The sequence below is a fragment of the Pristis pectinata genome, chromosome 3 (genome assembly GCF_009764475.1).
Source record: "Pristis pectinata isolate sPriPec2 chromosome 3, sPriPec2.1.pri, whole genome shotgun sequence".
Lineage (NCBI taxonomy): Eukaryota > Metazoa > Chordata > Chondrichthyes > Rhinopristiformes > Pristidae > Pristis > Pristis pectinata.
In genome coordinates, this window is record NC_067407.1 from 115,604,726 (window position 1) to 115,624,781 (window position 20,056).

Sequence of the window (20,056 nt, forward strand, 5' to 3'; positions counted from 1 at the left end):
GACAAACATCCATTACAAGCCTACAGGCTTCTACAGCTTCACTTTATTTGGGTTATCAATCCAAGTGTATAGCACTAACATGTGAGTGGAGACTAACTTCTATTGTTTAATCTATTTGAAAGTTTAGTTGGTTTATATTTCTAGCAACTAAATGAGCTCTTGAACAATGTGCGACACACAAAAAGAAGCACAAAGTAGGACAGTAACAAATGATGGACAAGCCTGGCAAACGAGAAGGATGAAAGTAGTCTGCTTGTTGATTGCTAGTTCCAATCCAGTGTCGGTGATTGGGAGCAAGTGACTGTTACTGGGTTTGTGATGATAAAGACACTTCAGTGGTGCAGAATTAGCTGCTAGGAAAAGAACCAAACTTGTGCTTCAGAACAGAATGAGACAGATTGCCAATTTATTTAATGACAGAAGGGCCTTTATTTTGAATCATGAAATGCACAGAAAAACATGTTTCATTCCATGAGACTTCTAAATGTGGTTTATTTTTATTTGGGGAATAATTGTACTGAGTCTGTGGGTCAGTATATATTGGCAGTTTTAGAATAATATGCCTTGAAATTCTATGAATTAGTATCTGTTGCCAGATTATAGAGCTGTCTGTGTTGTTAATCTACAAATATTGACAACTTGAGATATAATGTATATTGTATGGAGTAATATTTATTTATAGTCTATTGAGAGGCATGCATTGCCAGTCTGTCAAGGTACATGTTTTATCTATCAACAGAATAATGTCAGTATAATGAACATATACAATGTTGTGAGTGTTCAGAAATAACTTGAATAGCCAGACTATATAGCAATGTATATTTCTACTCAATGGAATAATGTTGCCAATATATGATTAGCAGATAGTTCCAATACATAAAGTTTTGATTGATCCCATTCTTTGGAGCAGTACACATTACCTGACTATACAGTAGTATTTATTGCCACTCTGTAAAATGGTATTGATTGCCATTCCCTGCGATTTGGTAGCATGTAATGTCAACCTATGAAGTATTGTCTTGCTCTCCTGCAAGCTAAGAGTTGGGACTAAATTAATGTTACTTAGAAACATGCCTGCAAACTCAAATGCCTGGGTTGAGCCAGTTTTCAATATCTAGCTGGAGTGAGTCATTTCTTTTATAAACTAATCCCTGAAAGCTGAAGATGTCCATCTCAGTTTGCGAATAAATAATCTCCAGTTAAGAACAGTCAATTAATAATTGATTTGAATATTCAGCTGAAGTTCATTCCAACAGGATGGATTATTGGAATAAGAACTTTTGGGCAGACGGTATTTCTGGAACTTCCACAACAGGGTTACTTATGATCAAGGGATATTACAGCAATAATGGAATTACTGCAACAATACATTTGGATCATCACAAAGAAATTACAAAATTGAGGTTAACAGCAATTCATTATCTTCTGCTCTGTTTACTGCTATTAAAATTATTGAGTAGAAAAACAGTGTTCCTTGAAGCTCTGGATATGATACAGGGCAGCACCGGACTGATATGTGATGACTGATAGCCATGGCTGTCAGTCGTTTGCTCTTCAGGATGTCTCAGGCTTCCGCAATTGCACAGGCAAATATCAGAGTCCCATAATCTTGAAGGTCAGATGTTGCATTATCTGATTATCTGCTCCATGTTTGGACTTACCTTTGAGCACACCATTCATTGCATTTTGCATCTGTCCATGGAGGGCTGCAGTACAAGTGGTTAGCTTCTGCCCTCTTCCTTTCCAGTCCTGTTAAAGTGTCTTGGCCCGAAATGTTAACTGTTCATTTCCCTCCATGGATGCTGCCTGTGCTGCAGAGTTCCTCCAGCATTTTGTATGTGTTGCTCCAGCTTTCCAGCATCTGCAGTCTCTCTTGTGTACACCACACATTTGAATAGGGTTGCCAGTCATATGGAAAGATGCAAGTACCAGAAGTATTTATTTTATTCATTTGTCAGTGTTTAATGTGCTTTTAATTATTTTTTTACTTTAATTTATTTTTAATTTTGGTTTCAGTTATTTAAATGAATGTTAACAGTTTATAGATACCTCTGGCTTTCTGAGACATTTAACTTTTGAGGGCTGGCACATGAATGATGAATCAGAGCAAACCACAGTCAATCTGCAGGCCAAGATTGGGGTGCAGTGCAGGGAGCCTTTGGATAACGCAAAGTACCTGAAATACATCTTTAGAATACTGAAGGCCTGTTCAAACACCCCGGTGGTGATATAGTATTCACATACAGTTGGGCTTCAGGGTCAGATCAAATTTTATAGTGTAATCTTTTTGCAAAAGTAACCAGTAGGTTAGAGTGAAATTGGGAATGCTAAGCATTTATTAGCATAATGTCCTGCTTGGTTACTGATATGTTCCTTGGAAACTTTTGGGAAGCTGAGAAAACTCGCTGGATCTTACAGCAGATTTGAGCACAAAAACCTATGCTGACACTCCAGTGCAGTTCTGAGGGACTAGTGCACGGACAAAAGTGACAGCTTTTGAAGGAGACGTTAAACTGTCATAGAGCCATAGAGCACAGAACACAGAAACAGGCCCGGGGCCCAAATCGTCCATGCCAACCGTGATGCCAGTCTACACTAATCCCATTTGCCTGTGTTAGGCCTACATCCCTCTATACCTTTTCTACCCAAGTACCAATCAAAATACCTTTCAAACGCTGTAACTGTACCTGCCTCTACCACTTCCTCTGGCAATTCCTTCCATATACCCACCACCCTCTGTGTGGAAAACTTGCCCCTCAGATCTCCTCTCACCTTAAACCTATACCCTTTGGTTTTAGATTCCCCCACCCAAGGAAAAAGACTCTGATTACCTACCTTATCTGTGCCCCTCTATAAGGTCATCCTTCAGCTTCTTACATTCCAGTGAGAATAAACCCAGCCTGTCCAGTTTCTTCTTATAAGTAAACACTACATTTCAGGCAACATCCCAGTGAATCTCTTCTGTACACTTCCTAATGTTACCACATCCTTCCTGTAGTGTGGCGACCAGAACTGTACGCAATACTCCAAATGCAGCCAGACCAATGTTTTGTACAGCAGCAACATGGAATCCCAACATTTATACTCACTGCCTTGGCTTATGAGGTCAAACATGCCAAATGCCTTCTTCGCTACCCTATCCATCTGTGTCACCAATTTCAGGGAGCTAGGAACTTGTGCCCCAAGGTCCCTCTGTGATCAACACTCCTGCGGTCCATGCCATTTACTGTGAAGTTCTCCTGAGGTTCCTGCCCAACTGAGCCCTTGTGTGCACTCTCAACTAAGAAGAAAAAGATCCCATGGTAGAATCTTGAAGACCAACAAGGGAGTTATCTCTAGAGGATATCCACGCTTCCCTCAGCATCTCTGAAGCAGATCACATGGTCATTATCATATTGTTGTTTCTGGGAGTTTGCTGTTTCCATGGCAGTGACCATGTTTTCATTTTTATCACAGTGACTACAATTCAAGAAGTATTTTATGATGTCTTGAAAGCATTTCAAAATGTGCTACATTTCTTGCATTTTAACCTGAGGCCACTCCATTCTATGACTACAGATCTTGGCTAGTGAGTGGTTCTCAATTCAACAACACTCCAAACATAAAGCTATGGCCAAAGGGCATCCAAAATATTTTATGGGTATTACAATCTGTTGTAAGCATCTTCTGTTCTAGTCCGCTCAACATGCAGAGCCAGCCCTATGCCTTTGTGCATCATGGCATAAATATGCAAGAACGTAGAACTAGTGCCACATTAATTCACCCATATTACATTGCCTTTTTGTTTTGACAATAAATGGAAGTCAGAGTTCATTTTTTACATATAGGATGACTTAACTCAACTATGTTGCCTGAAAGTGACTTCCTCCTCTGTTGTGAAATCATTCTTTGCTGATATTTGATATTAGCACAGTGGGTGGCAGTGGTTGATAATATGATTCACTACCAGGACAATGAGGTTTTACCAGCTAAGATAAATCCTCTCTCATGCCTTCCATCTTGCACACATGGCCTCTCACCCCACAGCCATCACACACCATCAAACCCAAGGATTCCTCTTGAAAGTCCCAACCTCTCAACAGAAACCCCAATCTCCAGACCCCTCCTGCACCCACAAAGATATGATCCTACAATGACTGAACTGAACATCCTTCCCCACCTTCCGGAGCCCAAGCCCTGAGCAGGCTTCAGATTGCCAGCCCTCCCTCCTGGTGGTGCAAGGAAAGGATGTGAAGTGTGCAGCAAAAATCTACAACTGAAATCATCATTGGCACACATTGACCAAACCATGCCTATAACAGTGCTCTACTATTTCTAGATCAGTGTTTTTTCCTGAGCATGTCTCTCAGGAAAAGCTGAATTAAAAACTTAAAAAATGATGTTTTTGTTTGTTTATTTTGTTTACTTGTTTACTGAAAGCCAGGGGTCAGGGTGTTGTCAGCTGCCTCGTTTCCTTTCAGGGTTATGTAGAGTCTTAACAAATGCATTAAGGCATGGTACAAATATAGCAGAAGAGATAATCGTTTATTTGCAAGGCAAACCCTGAAATTGCAAATCAAAAAAAATTGCATATACTTAAAACTCATATCAAAAACAAAGAATGTTGAATGCTTCTGATACGTTCTGTTTGTGTAACCTGTATATATGTTCAGTCTTCAAGTTCCTGCTGCAGTCTGAGCTTTCCAGTCACATTATTTCGTTACAAAGCAGGCATACTGGAGATTCTCATGTTTAACAAGATCACAGAATGTCCGGACCTTTGGATACACAGAGTCAATGCATATTATGCATTACATCCTATACATTAATACCTTTTTAACACTTGAGTTTGATTTACTGAGTGATTATTAGTTATGATTTTCCCATATGCATTTACACCCCTAAAAATATCTGGCTTGGTAATCAACTTCTGTCATTTAAATTTAGAACAGATTCAGCTACTAAAAGTGTAAAAGGAAGGTGCAACATCCGAGTTAAATTTTTTTCTCTCTCTTTTAACAGAAATTTAGCTAAGACTTAAGTCCTAGTTCAGGTGTCTGAGTTTATCAGAGCTGGGATTGTATCCAGAAAGTTTGATGCTAAACTTGTGTCATCTTGCATCTGTCAAAACTCATCTGTATGAGTAAATGTAGTTGTCAAACTTAGCAAATTTCTATGGTTGGCCTCTTCTGAAGGTTGCCAGTTTGAAATTTTACCACACCTGCAGCTGTCCCAGCTTATAAACTCAACACAAGGAATGATGTGTGGTATGATGTATCATGGAATGCCTTTCCACATCCTCCAAGCCAGTACATGTGAACAGCATGTTACATCTGCTAGTACTGGCCCACTGTGAGAAATGTGTAACCCTAGGATAAAATAAATAAAGGTAACAGGAGAAAAGCCTGATGAGTCATGTTGGAGTGTGGCCAGTTGTGGTGTGGTACTTTAATCAAATCCAAAGGATTAATTAAAAGATTAAATTGTTTTCTTGGCACCCCACACCATGGACTCCTCCCCTTCCCATAAAAATAAAATCTGAAGGAATTATGGCTTTCAACTTCATAATTAAAGGAGCAAATAAGACAAATACTCCCACTCCCAATCTGTGGCTACATGTATGTATTTGATAATGTTTTAGTGTGTGTACGTTTGTGTGTGTGTGTGTGTGTGTGTGTGTGTGTGTGTGTGTGTGTGTGTTCATGCCTGTTTTTCAGTGTGTGCGTGAATGTGAGTCAATCAGTGTTTAAATGTGTGTTTCTGTTAGTGTTTTAATATATGTTGGGATTTTAACGCATTTATGTGTGTGTTTCTTTGTGCTTAAATATGTGTGTGTGTGTGTGTGCATTAGTGTTTTAATGTGTGTTTATTCATGTTTTAATATGTGTATAAGTCTGTTAGTATTTAAGTGTATGTGTGCATTTGGAGTGTTTATTATTATTTCTCCTCTTATTGCAATCTAAGCATATTCATCAATGTGGATGGATGAATGGATGTTGAACGAATGACTTGCAGACAGTTTTGTCTTTACCACCTCAGCTAATATGCAGAAACGGCATGTAGAACATCTAGACGAAATGGAATACTTGCTATTTTAGAATGAACCTGGAGGTTGTTATTCTGTGCTGTTCACTGATAGACATTATGCAGCACAGTCTGGAGTTTATATATGTGCAACTGTAAATGGCTGAAGGTTAAAAATGAGTGCTCAGATTCTGTTAGGATTCACAAGCCAGTAATAGACACTTTAACCAACAGGCTTCGTTAGCTACTACTTATAAGGCAAGGAAAACAATCCCATTCGGTGCTGAACCCGGAAACCTCATTTGGGGGATGGTGAGTTGGCGGTTTGGTGACTACAATTGGCTTCAATGGCCCTGGTTGGAGGAAAAGACAATTAGTTATAGTTCTGATTGCTAAGCAGTGACTGGCTGTGAGATGGCTGGATGACAACATGTGCCCCTAACAGTCTGATAGGCTCCCTCATAAGATACTGCATTTAGAAGACTCAGGGAAAGATACTGAAGAATAAAACTGAAGTTAAAGCTGCAAGAGCTGAAACATTGATAATAATGCGAGAATAAAGGGGAGTGGCTACACAGGTAGATAGGGTGGATAAGAAGGCTTATGGAATGCTTGCTTTCATTAATTGAGGTATTGAGTGTAGGAGTCAAGAAGTTATGATGCATCTCTATAGAACTCTGGTTAGGCTGCATTTAGAGTATTGCGTGCAGTTCTGGTCACCTCACTATAGGAAGGATGTCGAGGCTTTAGAGAGGGTGCAGAAGAAGTTTACTAGGATGCTGCCTGGATTAGAGGGCAAGTGCTATCAGGAGAGGCTGGACAAACTTGGGCTCTTTTCTCTGGAGCGGCAGAGGCTGAGGGGTGATCTGTCGGAAGTGTATAAGATTATGAGGGGCATAGATAGAGTGGACAAGCAATATCTTTTTCCCATTATCGAGCGATCCAATACCAGAGGGCATGCACAAGGTGAGAGGGGGTAGGTTCAGAACAGACATGAGGGGTACGTTTTTTACTGAGAGAGTGGTGGATGCCTGGAATGCGTTGCCTGATAGGGTGGTGGAGGCAAATTCATTGGGGGCTTTTAAGAGGGGCTTGGATGGGCACATGAGTGAGAGGAAAATGGAGGGATATGGCCATTGTGTAGGTAGGAGGGAATAGCTATGTCGCCACAACATTGTGGGCCGAAGGGCCTATTCTGTGCTGTACCGTTCTGTGTTCCTTATGTTCTATTGCTGGATCTGCCCATTGCCCACTGACCTGCAACAAAGCAACTTCACACTGGTTTTAGGTGCTGGACTTCTTGAGTGTGCCACTGAGAAAGTGAATGGGAAGCAACAGGCACCCTCCAAAAATCCAGGCAGCTCTCCGCCACCTGCAGCAAGTTAGATGGGAGTAGCCTGTAGTAAGGAATGTTTAAAACTTCCTTGTGATATCCAGGCAACTACCCCTACTCCTTATTATTGATGACAGAAAGAAAAGAGATTTAAAAAATTGCCTAACCACAGAAGATCTCTTCAGTTTTCTCATCTTTTGGAGCCTAGCCTTCACTCTGGAAGGAAAGCCAGGACTTCTTCATCACTCAGGCGAGGGATAAAATTGCTGCTGGGCCCAAAGGTGCCTTTGTAGCTGAGTTTATGCATTTTTTATAGTGGCTGACTTTGACGGCGCTCCTGTTAACATTTGTAAGTAGTGGGATCCAGTAGCTTCCTGATAAATCTGGAAGCATTTTAATTGCTCTGCTGACGGTCCCCCCTGCAGTACTGATAGAGTGCTGCACTATCTAGGGTGCTACCTTTCAAATGTAACATTCAACTGGGCACCTGTTCACTCTGTCAGTTGGACAAAACATATTCCCTGCTATCCCAGACGTTCCGGCCACTAAAGAGTTTCCCTCAGCCTTATTAGCCATGCATATATTGGATAAGGAAAATCAAAACACTGCAGATGCTGGAAAGCTAATGTAACTGCAGAAAATGCTGGAAATACTCCTCAGGTCAGGCGCATCCATGGGGAGGAAAAAACAGTGCGAACATTTCGGATCAAAGACCCTTCGCCTGATGAAGGGTCTTCAGCCTGAGACATTAACTCTGTTTCTATTCCCTTATAAATAGAATAAACTGCAATTTCTACATTACAGCAGCAATAAAATTTTCATGTTTTTCATTGGCTGTAAACCATTTGGGACATCCTGAATGAACATAAGAAATAAGAGGAGTAATCTAAGTGGCCCTTCAAGCCTGCCCTACCATTGAATAAGATCATGGCTGATCTGATCTTGGCCCCAGCTCAATTGATATCAGGCCCACCACAGATATAACTTGCCCAGTGGGGAGTCTTTGGACATGAGAGAGCAACTGACATTGTTTCAGTTTCAAAATAATTTTACTTTAGACATGTTAACCTGAAAATCAGCTGTGCTTCCAATTTCTCTCCTTTTCAGTTGTGCCATTATGACCTCTGCCTTAGTGCCCTGCCAGCTCAGGTAATTTGAATGAATTAACAATGGGATCACAGGGGAATGAAATTCAGCCCTGTTACTAACCCAACATAGTTGGAATTATCCTGCTCTACAATCGTTATAAACCAGGCTTTACATTTTCCTTTGTATGATCAGTGTCCTTCAAAATATCTAACTTCTAAATTGTCATTTCTGCCTGAAAGGAGAAAAGTACACAGATAATTTTCAATATAGGTTTTCTTTATGGCCCTTGACTATCATTTCAGAAGGAAAAATTCTCTTGAATCCAGCCTTGTTTCTGTTAACTGTCATTCATGGTAGGACTTTAGCAGGATATTCATGACAGCCACAGGGGAGAACAAATAGCAATTGGAGTTCAGCAGAGTAGTGGTTAAGGTACTGGGATCATAGCCAGAGTTCTGGACTATTGACTTGATTTCAAATCCCACCACAGCAGATGGAGAATTTAGATTCAAGTAGTTAACTAAATCTGGAATTAAAGCTTGTCCCAGAAACAACAACAATGAAACCATACATTATTGTGTAAACCCATCTGGTTTATTAATGTCCTTCAAGGAAGGAAATTTGTTGTCCTCACCTACACTGCCGATCTATAACCCCAGTGTAGTTAACTTGTAACAACTTCCACTGTCCAGGGACAATTAAGGTTAAATAATAAATCAATGAATAAAAGTGAACTTTCACTTTTAATGATTAAAGTTGTAAAATTAACAACAACTAGTTGAAGAGCATCCTTTCTTCATCAGCAGAGATGTATTTCGTCCCTCATTTATGGTAGGCATAGTTGGTGTTCAGGTTAGTGGTGGGTCCAGTCACTCATGAGTTAGTGGTGGTTAAGTGGTTATACACACTGGGAATTTAGCAATGTGTGGGATGGTGGTGGAGACTAGGTACGCTACTGATCCATGTTGGTCTCCTTGGGAATGAGGTGCAGTATATATTCAATTCCTCGATAGTCTGAAACAGTAGAAATTAGTGAGAGACATTGGCTAGGACTTCTAAAGTATCTTAAATTTTAGAGAATCGAAACCAAATGTCAAATTCTTATTCCTAATTAGATATGAATATGAACACATCTAACATAGGGTTCTTAGGGTTGAAGATATTGGAATTGGAATGTTTCAAGAATGTTATCCTTCCTAAAGCCGGATACTATTAAACAAAAAAGAATGATGTTTTTATAGGTTGTTTAAAGCTGAAATTGTATTACGGCTATTTCTCTCTTTCATATGTGGAATCTATCCTGTTCTGTCAGCCTGTCCTGTTTCTACCTCAGGTCTAACTTAGCCCTGGCTGACTCTGCACTTCACAAGCTCCTGCTTTAATATCTCCTACATAAACACTATCACTGCCAGTATCATGTCTACCTTTGCTCTTTTTTCAGCAGACAGTGTAATTTTACTCAGTTTTTCTATTTTTTTGAAGGTGTTTTTCTCTCTTTCTCATCTGATTCCATTTAAACACTGCCCATTATTATTACTTCCTGATGAAGAGCTAGTCCTGAAATATTTTCTTTACCCTTCTCTCTATGAATGCTGACAGAACTGCTTAGTGTTTCCAGTACGATTAATTTTGGTTTCAAATTTCAAATATTTACAAACTTTTTTATATCAAACATGTTTTACTCTTGTCTCTGGCTGACCTCTCATTCTGCTACTGAATTCACCAGTGAGTTCAGTGACAGCTTCTCGTAATACTGAGCTGAGGGCAGGATGCACTTTACATCAGCCCCCTCAGTATCATGCTGCTTTGGCTAGTGAATAAGACATGATCTCCAGTTGAATAGTGTGCCTGACCATTCATTGAGTTGGAATGTTCTGGTTAATTTTACTTTATATTTTTGTTATTAAATCATTTCCAGTACTTTAAGGTACCTTTAACTAAATATATTTTAAATTTTTTAATTATATTAAAAATTTTAATTAGTTAAATCCAATTTAACTGCTTAAAAGTTAGAGTCATGTAAAAATAATTAACTGTCAAAGGTTGGAAGGGGGCTTGGGTTCCATCACTTGAGGCCTGGTCCCTGTTCGTACCTTGTTCTGCTTCATGGAAGGACTGCAAGTGGAGGCCTCCAATCCAATCAATACCATCGGGGCCACACCAGGGAAGTGCAGCTGCAGGCCTAGTCCAGGGCCTGAGTGGGTTGGTGGGTTAGGTGGAATATGATCCAGTTCAACGTGTTCATCTTATGGAAGGTAATCAATACCACCTTCCTTTAATCCTTACTCCAAAGTCAACATAATTCAGTACCTTACTGCTTCCGTTCAAGGTTCAGAATACACTTTTCAGAATTTTAAATGGAATTCCAAACCAGATCTGATCAATCTGTTGATACAGCAAATAGTTAAATAGAACTACCTTTCAATCAACCTGGCTAGATTTTGGAGCTGCAGCAATTGTGAAGATACTTTTTCTCATTATTGCGATGAAGCCTTTAATTCTATAAACACTTGATAATAGACATTTTGGTCATGGCTCTGCTGTGCCTCTGTGGAGTCAAGGAGCAGGATTAAAGACAAGAAGGGAGCAAGGCTGAGCTTAGGAGGGCCTGTTCCCCAAGAGTCGTCTGCCATCAGCATCTCGAGACCTACATTAGTGAAGCAGGATGCCCAGTCCTGTGCCTGTCTTGCCATTTCTCTAAACAGTGCTCAGCAGGGCTCACAGTGACTTCCACCAGTAGTTGGAGTCAGTGATCTCCTCCCTTCATGAGCTGAGGACATGACATCAATAAGCACATATTACTTTCAGCTGGTGCACAGCACTCATTAAATCACTTGGGGTAAGTGTAGGCTAACTTGAAAAAGACTGTGATTGGCTCAGATTGAATGCTTGCATTTTCGAATAAAGGACAAAAGATGAATTGGTGAGGCTCTCCCGTTTTATCACTTGTTCATGTGCAGTTGAATTTCTAGGCAACTATACAATAAAAATATTCTCCTATGTCACCTCTGGTTCTTTGCTAGTCACCTTAAATCTATGGTTATCAACCTTTTTACCACTAGAAATGGTGTTGTCATCTTTATCTAAACCATTTTTGGTTCTATACATCTCAGTCAAGGTCCCTCTTAACCACCTCTGCTCTGATAAGTAGCTACCACAGTGATAGCTACCATTCCAGCTACCACAGACCTAGATACAACTAGAATCCTTTAGCCCTGATACCCTACTGATAACCCTCTTCTGCATCCTCCCCAGGGTTTTAACATCCAAAAGTGCCATGTCTGGGATTGACCACAGTGCTTTCTTCTCGGATCAGACCGGGAAAAAAGTTAAAAGAAAGTTGCTTAGAGATTGGATTTCCTCCTTAATTGATACAGTATTTGGTACTACAGATATGATAATTACCAAAACAAATTGAAAAATTGTGACTTTCTTCCTTTGAAAAGTGCACTGAGAGAAGATGAAGGGGAATGTGGAGGGAGGTGGTTGTCAAAAGCAGGGGAGGAAGGGGGAAAGGATTAACGTCACATGGGACTCCCAATGGAGACTACCACTGAGCATGGACCCACAGGTGATCCTGAATCCCTGTGATAAGAAGCAGAAAAATGGTCATAGATCAGGTGGCCTGTGAACTGCAATATCAAAATAATATTTTATGTCAACAAATGTGCTATCAGGAGAGGCTGGACAAACTTGGGCTCTTTTCTCTGGAGCGGCGGAGGCTGAGGGGTAATCTGTTGGTAGTGTATAAAATTATGAGGGGCACAGATAGGGTGGATGAGCAATATCTTTTTTCTATTATTGAGCTATCCAATACCAGAGGGAATGCATTAAGGTGAGAGGGGGTAGGTTCAGAACAGACATGAGAGGTATGTTTTTTACTGAAAGAGCGGTGGATGTCTAGAGTGCGTTGCCTGATAGGGTGGTGGAGGCAAATTCTTTGGGGGCTTTTAAGAGTGGCTTGGATGGGCACATGAATGAGAGGAAAGTGGAGGGATATGGGCATTCTGTAGGTCAGAGGGATTAGCTATGTCGGCACAACATTGTGGGCTGAAGGGCCTGTTCTGTGCTGTATTGTTCTATGTTCTATGTTCTAATACTAGAGTGATTGTACAAAAATGAGACCCAAGGGGAACACCTTAAATCATGGAAGTTTCACGACCTTCAACATGACATAGTCTTGTTGAACTGTGAAATAATAATGAAGATCGTAAGTCATGGCCTTTTGAGCCAGTTTCAATCAGTGGGTAATGAATGGCTCCATGCACCTTCATAACACCATCACTTTCACAATTTACAATGGGAAAATGACATTAGGGTGAATTGCAACAGGAAGTACCAATTTCCCAAAGGGCAGAATTTTAACAGACAATGGCCATAAACGCTCCTGATATCATATGTACTATGGGTGCAGATGTTTCTTTCCTAATCTAAGCTTGAGTTCCTGTAGTAAAAAAAGTACTGGGGTAGTACTTACTGCAGTAAAGAAGTATGATTTCTTATTAAAACTCTGGAAGATCTTAGGGATATAATTTTTCCTTTGTCCCTTGCTATAAGTATGCACTTTAAAAGCAGGAAGACAAACACGTTCCAGATTTCAATCACTGTCTGAAAAAAATCTTCTATCCCCCTAAACCTTCCACCCATTTCCCTAAACCTATGCACTCTAGTTTTAAGCACCTCTACTACGTATGTGCACATGTATATATGTGAGTGTATATATGTCTGTCTGTGTGTGCGTGAGTTTGTGTGTGTGTCTATGTTCCTATGTCTGTGTTTGGGGTAAAAGCATGCATACATACCAAAAGTTCCACCACATTCATTCATCACCTTAGCCGGGATCCCATTAAAACTGGTCAATAGAAGAGTGTTGTGGGAGGAGGTAAAAGAAGCTGAAGAAAATATTTCATTACCAAAAGTGAAGTGAAACATTATTGTAAAAAATCCCAGCCTTGTTTGTGGGAAATCTCACCGGGTAAAGCTGCAGCTTGTGTGCACCAACAGTGCTTGAATAAGTCTGCAGGGTTAATAGAGTGAGTTCACAGGCTGCATGTGGGTGGGTAAAATGCCTTCATGTCTGGCTCAGCAGCTTTCGTTCACATCACTGAATCAAGATGTGAGATATTATCTCGTTGCCAATTAATCACTTACTTTTTGGTTGCTCAGTTATACTTGGATGGAAACTTAGCATCTTTTCAAAGCCAAGTCATTTATCAGGGTATGAAGCCCAAAGCTATTCCATTCAGAAAGGACATGTTTGGCTGTAAAGGGTGTGCTGGAATGCACTAATGGCTTTGTAGCTTTTAAAGAGGCGGAACTCAGTCCCAGTACCCTTTGCCTTGGGCTTTATGGGACTTTCCAAAACTAAAAACAACCAGATGGCTCGGCCTTAAAAATAACCAGAGAAAATTAAACTGAATGTCGACATTTAACAAAAACATCTACAGTAAATTCCTCAGTCAACTAAACACAATACTCCTTATAACTCGGGTCAGTAAGCTAAACCTTGTGGTCAGTCACTAGAACCATCTGGAAAATGAGTTAAGTTTTCACATGGGCTACTTACAGCATTTATTCTCGTATCTTAAACTTCTTTTAATAAAAGCACAGCTGCTGACTTGTTGTTGAGAAAGCATTTCCTGATGGTTCAGTTGAGTATTTGGATTAATTCATTGAATTGGCTTTAAAAAAAGGAACAATTATGAGACATTCCATGCCTTTATTTAAAAAAAAACAGCTGTTCTTTCTTATTTTGTGTGCATGGAGTATGATCTGGAGAGTGAGAAAAAAACAATGATGTTGGAAACAATCCAGTTGCATCTTCCAGATTTAAAAAATAGAGTGGCAAAACTTCATACTTAGCATACAATGATGTCTATTGAAATAAATGATATCATATTTTGACAAGCAAAATATGTGAGGATATTATAACATTTATGATGGTGCCCCTTCAATTAGATTCCCAAGTAAATCATGTACTAAAATGTTTACAATTCATATCAGAACTGAGACAAGGTTATTGAACTAAAATAATTACTCTGTTTCCCTCTCCCCTGATGCTGGCAAACCTGCTGTGTGTTTCAAGCATTTTTGGCTTTATTTCAGAATTCCAGTATCCCCAATATCTAAATTATATTTTGTTAATAGTTCGCAGGTGGGTAAATAAATTGGAGCCAAATGTTGTTTGACATGGGCTTTCAAAAAGGTTTGAAAGAGACTTTACATGGTTTCCAGGTAGAGGAACAAAATTACAACCGGTGATTCAGAAGAACAAAAACAAGTTACCTCTCTACCTTGAAACAAAATTAGACAAATGTGTATATTTTAGGTGCTGAGTTGTTAACCTGATGACCTGGGCAAAGATAGAGCCCCGCACCCATGTGATTGTACAGCCAGGCGATTCAATTCCTGAACCTGACAGTTTCCCAGGGTTCCTTCAAGGCAAGCTCCATCCCAGATAATTGCATTTTAGTGGGCACCTCAGAATAAATCTTTCAGGGACTCTCTCAGCTGAAGCCACAATACTGCTGTCCTTCCTGCTGGATTCTCTTAGATCCTCTTTCAACCCTCTACTTTTACATGGGTAGAAACCTAGGCTGAAGGCGGCTTATGGGTGACTCTGTGTGAGTACATGCATGTGTGTTTATGCACGTGCAGGTGGGTGTATGTGTGTCTGTACATACCTGTGTTTGAATGAGTGTACTTCTTTGTATGCGTACCTGCGTTTGTGTGTGTGCGCATTTATGATGATTGCATGTGCACTTGTTTATGTACAGGTACATGTGTGTGTGCTTGCATGTGTGTGTGTTTGTGGGTGTGCATGTGTGCTTGAAAGACTATTTACCTACCTATTTATAAACCTCTGCATCACAGTCTTTCTAAACTCCTTTAAGTTGCTCCCTAAAATCCATCGTTTTTCCTCTTCCAGTTCCTTTATTATGTGGCTTGTGGTCAGCTTTGGTTTACCAATCACTTCTGTGATTCACTTCTGGATGCTTTGCAACATTACAGGCACTATATAAATGCAAGTAGTTGGTAATGTTGTTGTATGGATTTTTGCAAAGTCAACAAAAGTTGTCCACAGCTAATGACTACATGCATCCCTTCCAACAGCAACAGCAGTCAGAGGTTGGAACAGAGGCTGATTTGCCTTCTTGGTCTTATAAGCGGCATTTCCACACAGATGGAGGGTGCCAGATTGCAGGCCATTTCTGGTGACTATCTCTCCACACAGAATATAATTTCTTGTTGATGTTAATGTTATTAGTAGAAACTATGGATATATACTTAACAGGTAGCCAAGTAAAGAAACAAACTGTTCAACTGAAAAAGATGTAGTTGGCATATGTGCAGTATTTCAATTGTTTTGCTTTGTTCAGTTTATCCTTATTTTTGAGAATATTCGGAGGAAGTGTCTCCATAAAAAAGAAAAACACACAGCAGAAGCTCATGCCTTGAAGTCACTCAAGCAGCTGGATGCTGGACTAGTGTACAGTGTTACAGCATACCACCAGCTGCCAGCTCCGCTGGGTCAACCGCCTTCTCTTTGATCTTGGAACAATGTGTGACCTACCACCTTCTTAAGCTTCCCAAGCCAGCAGCACAGTACGCCGTCAATAGCCCTGACGTGCTGGAAAGCTGCAGTTGTTATGTCTGTGCGGTATATTTTAATTCAGGATAGGGGTAGCGAGGTAAATGGGGATGGAGACAATATCTTACTTTACACAAAGGTATGTTTCTCCCTCAACTTCCTGAGGAAAGAACAGGCAGAATGCAGAGTCACAGAATCACAAAGTGAGGAGATATTCTGTACCATGTCCCCTATCAATAACTGCTTTACTTTCCCTGACTTCACAGATCCATCTCTGCTAAGAGTTATTTTACCCACATCACTTTCCTTCTTTGTAACCCATTCATAAATTAGTTCTCCCACATTATCGTGGAAATTGTTTGCTTTCTTTGTCATTTTTAGTTGCATTGAACATTTTTTGAGAACATGAGTTTAATATTTGTTCATGCTTGTTAATTTTTTTATTTCACTGAACATCCCCTCATTTCCACCTGGGGCCAATGTACTTTGTTGGCTCTGGCAGAGCTGATTATACTCAGAAGTTTGTGGGATCATGACTACCCTAGAGATTTCAGCAATAGATTCTTGTCTGAAATTCCACTTTTAGCCTGTGAATTTCTATAACTCTCTGATTCTACTTCAACAACAGTATTTACAGCACAGAAAGAGGCTGTTCAGCCCTTCATCTCTATGCTGGCATCCAGCATAGCAATCCCATCAGTCTCCATCTCCGTCCCCATCTGTGCCCACATTCCCTTACCAGTCTCTTACCGTCGCCTTCCCTTGCACTCTCAGGTGCCCATTAACCCCCCCCCTGTCATTGTGCAATAAATAGGTAAATGATTTGATTTTGACCTCTATATGTGACACCAGTCCAGCTCGAATTTGGTTAATTCATAAGTGCTTTCTAAAATGGTCTGGACAATTGTGTCAAACTGCTGCATCTCTTCAGAGCAATGAGGCATAGTCAACAAATGCTGACCTTATCAGTGGAACTGTAAGGAAAAATACAAAAATCCAATTGTGGCCTGATTGAACATCAACTTCAGAGTGGGGATTTGATCAATGCCTATACAGGGTTTTGTTTAAGCAAACCTGTAGTGTTCTATCTGATGCCTAGTGACACAGAATGCCATGTCTCTGCTTTCTTCTTATTTTCAATATAGGGATCAATCATGATGACAAACTGTGGTGCAGTTTCATCTGTGAGCTTTAAATGGCCCTTTGTATTGTCTTAAGTATAGTAGTTTTTCACCATTTAAAGAAAGCAGGTGCTTAGAAAATGGCAGGTATCAATATTTAAAGGAATAAAATCTTTTCTTCTTTTTCCGTCCTTTGCTTCCGAAGGCTGTGATCTTGCCAGTGTCTTGGTCCATGCCATGCAATACAATTTCAGTGTTTCCTCAGAGCATGAATGGAGGCCATTTCAGCCCACTTACTATCTGCAGGCTCACAGAACAATCCCATTCCCTACTGATTTTCCCTGTAACCTATTCTCCCCACACTCTCATCAACTTCCTCCTGATTCCACCACTCATCCATACACTAGGGGCAATTTACAGTGGCCAATTACTAACCCACACATCTTTGGGATTTGGGAGGAAACCAGAGCAACCAGGAAAAACACAGAGGGTCACAGTAAGCTTAGTATCAATCCTGAGTCACTGGAGTTGTGATGCAGCGGTTCTATTAGATGCACTGCTCTGTTGCTATGGCAGCTCATCAAAGTGAAGTGAAATTGATGGCCTGCCATAGTGACAGAGTGGCACATCTAAGGATAGAGCAATTAACCAAGCTTTCTGAAATCAACACAGAAGATGCTGAAAATTCTCAGTATGCAGGCAGCACTGTGGAGAGAGAAACAGCATTAACATTTCAAATCAACAGTCTTTAACCTGAAAGTTTATTGAACTGCAGACACGGTAGTGTAGCGATTAGCGTAATGCTTTACAGCGCCAGAGACCCGGGTTCAATTCTGGTTGCTGTCTATAAGGAGTTTGTACGTTCTCCCCATGTCTGTGTTGGTTTCCTCCACGTGCTCCAGTTTCCTCCCACATTCCAAAGACGTACGGGTTAGGAAGTTGGGGGCATGCCATGTTGGCGCCGGAAACATGGCGACACTTGCGGGCTGCCCCCAGAACACTCTACCCAAAAGATGTATTTCACTGGGTGTTTCCATGTACATGTGACTACTAAAAAAGATCTTACCTTAAAAAAAACAGTTTTGCTTTCCAATGATGCTGCCTGACCTGAGTATTTCTAGCCTTCTCTTGTTTTATTTCAGCTTTCCAGCACTTGTAATATATGCAAAAGTGAGTTGATGCATTTTGGGAGTGCACCTCCATAGACTCTGTCTATACTTCTCGCTGCCTCGGTGAAGCAGCCAACATAATCAAAGACCCCAGCCATGTGGGACTCTTCTCCCCTCTCCCATCAGGCAGAAGGTACAAAAGCCTGAAAGCACGTACCACCAAGCTCAGGGACAGCTTCTATCCCGCTGTCATAAGACTATTGAATGTTTCCCTAGTATGATGAAATGGACTCTTGACTTCACAATCTACCTCGTTATGACCTTGCACCTTATTGTCTACCTGCATTGCACTTTCTCTGTAGCTGTGACACTTTACTCTGCATTTTGTATTGTTTTACATCGTACTATCTCAATGTAAATGAGTGTAATGAATTGATCTGTATGAACGGTATACAAGTTTTTCACTGTATCTCGGAACATGTGACAATAATAAACCAATTCCAATTCCATTTCCATCAATGGTAGGGAAGTTACTGGAAAAACAATTCTAAGGGAGAGGATTAGTGATCATTTGGAAAGGCAGGGCCTAATCAGAGACTGCCAATATTGCTTTGTCAAGGGCAGATCCTGTCTGACCAATTTGACTGAAACCTTTGAAGAGGTAACAAAGTATATCGATAAGTGCAGGGCAGTAGATATGATTTCCATGAACTTCAGTAAGGTCTTTGTCAAGGTCCCACATGGGAGACTGGTTCAAAAGATTAGGGCACATGGAATCCAGGGCAAATTGGCAAACAAGATCCAAAACTGGCTTGGCAATGGGAGACAGAGAGTGATGGTGGAGGATTGGTTTCATGATTGGATCCCTGTAACTAGTGGTGTCCATCAAGGATCAGTGCTGGGACCCTTGCTGTTAGATGTGGATGTGGGAGGTATGATTATTACGTTTGCAGATTGGTGGAATTGTTGATAGTGTGGAAGATAGATTGAGGCTGCAGAGAGATATTGCTATGTTTTTGAAATGAGCTGAAAAATGGCAGATGGTGTTTAATCCAGACAAATATGAGTTGATGAGTCTAGGACATACACCATGAATTGTAGGGTCTTAGGGAATATTGAGGAGCAGAGGGATCTTGGTGTACAAGTCTATAGATCCTTGAAGGTGGAAAACAGATAGATTCGTGAATAGTAAAGCATATGGGATACAGGCCTTCATTAGTCAGGGTATTGAATGTAGAAGTAGAGAGGTTATGTTCCAACTTTATAAAATCTTGGTCAGACCTCAGCTGGAGTACTGTGTCCATTTCTGGACACCACGCTATGGGAAGGATGTGATAGTGCTAGAGGGGGTGTAGAGGAGGTTCACCAGGGTGTTTCCTGGGACAGAGCAGTTCAGTTATGTGGATAGACTGGAGAAGTGTAGAGGGGACTTGACTAAGGTATATAACATTATGAGGATTATGAGGGGTGTAGATAGGGTAGACATAGGTTTAGGGTAAGAGAGAAGAGATTTAGAGGGGGTATGAGAGGGACCTTCTTCACCCAGACAGTGGTAAGTACCTGGAATTTGCTGCCTGAGAGAGTCACTGAATCTGGGTCACAGACAGCATTTAAAAAGTGTCTAGATGATTACTCAAATTGCTTAGGCGTGGTCGGCTATGGACCAAGTGCTGGTAGATGGGAATAATACAGAAAGGTGCCCACTGGTCAGTGTGGACAAGTTGGGCCAAATGGCCTGTTTCCATGCTGCATGATCTTATAACTCTATGCTTCCAATATTCTGCTCTTCCAACCACATTTCCTGCTCTTG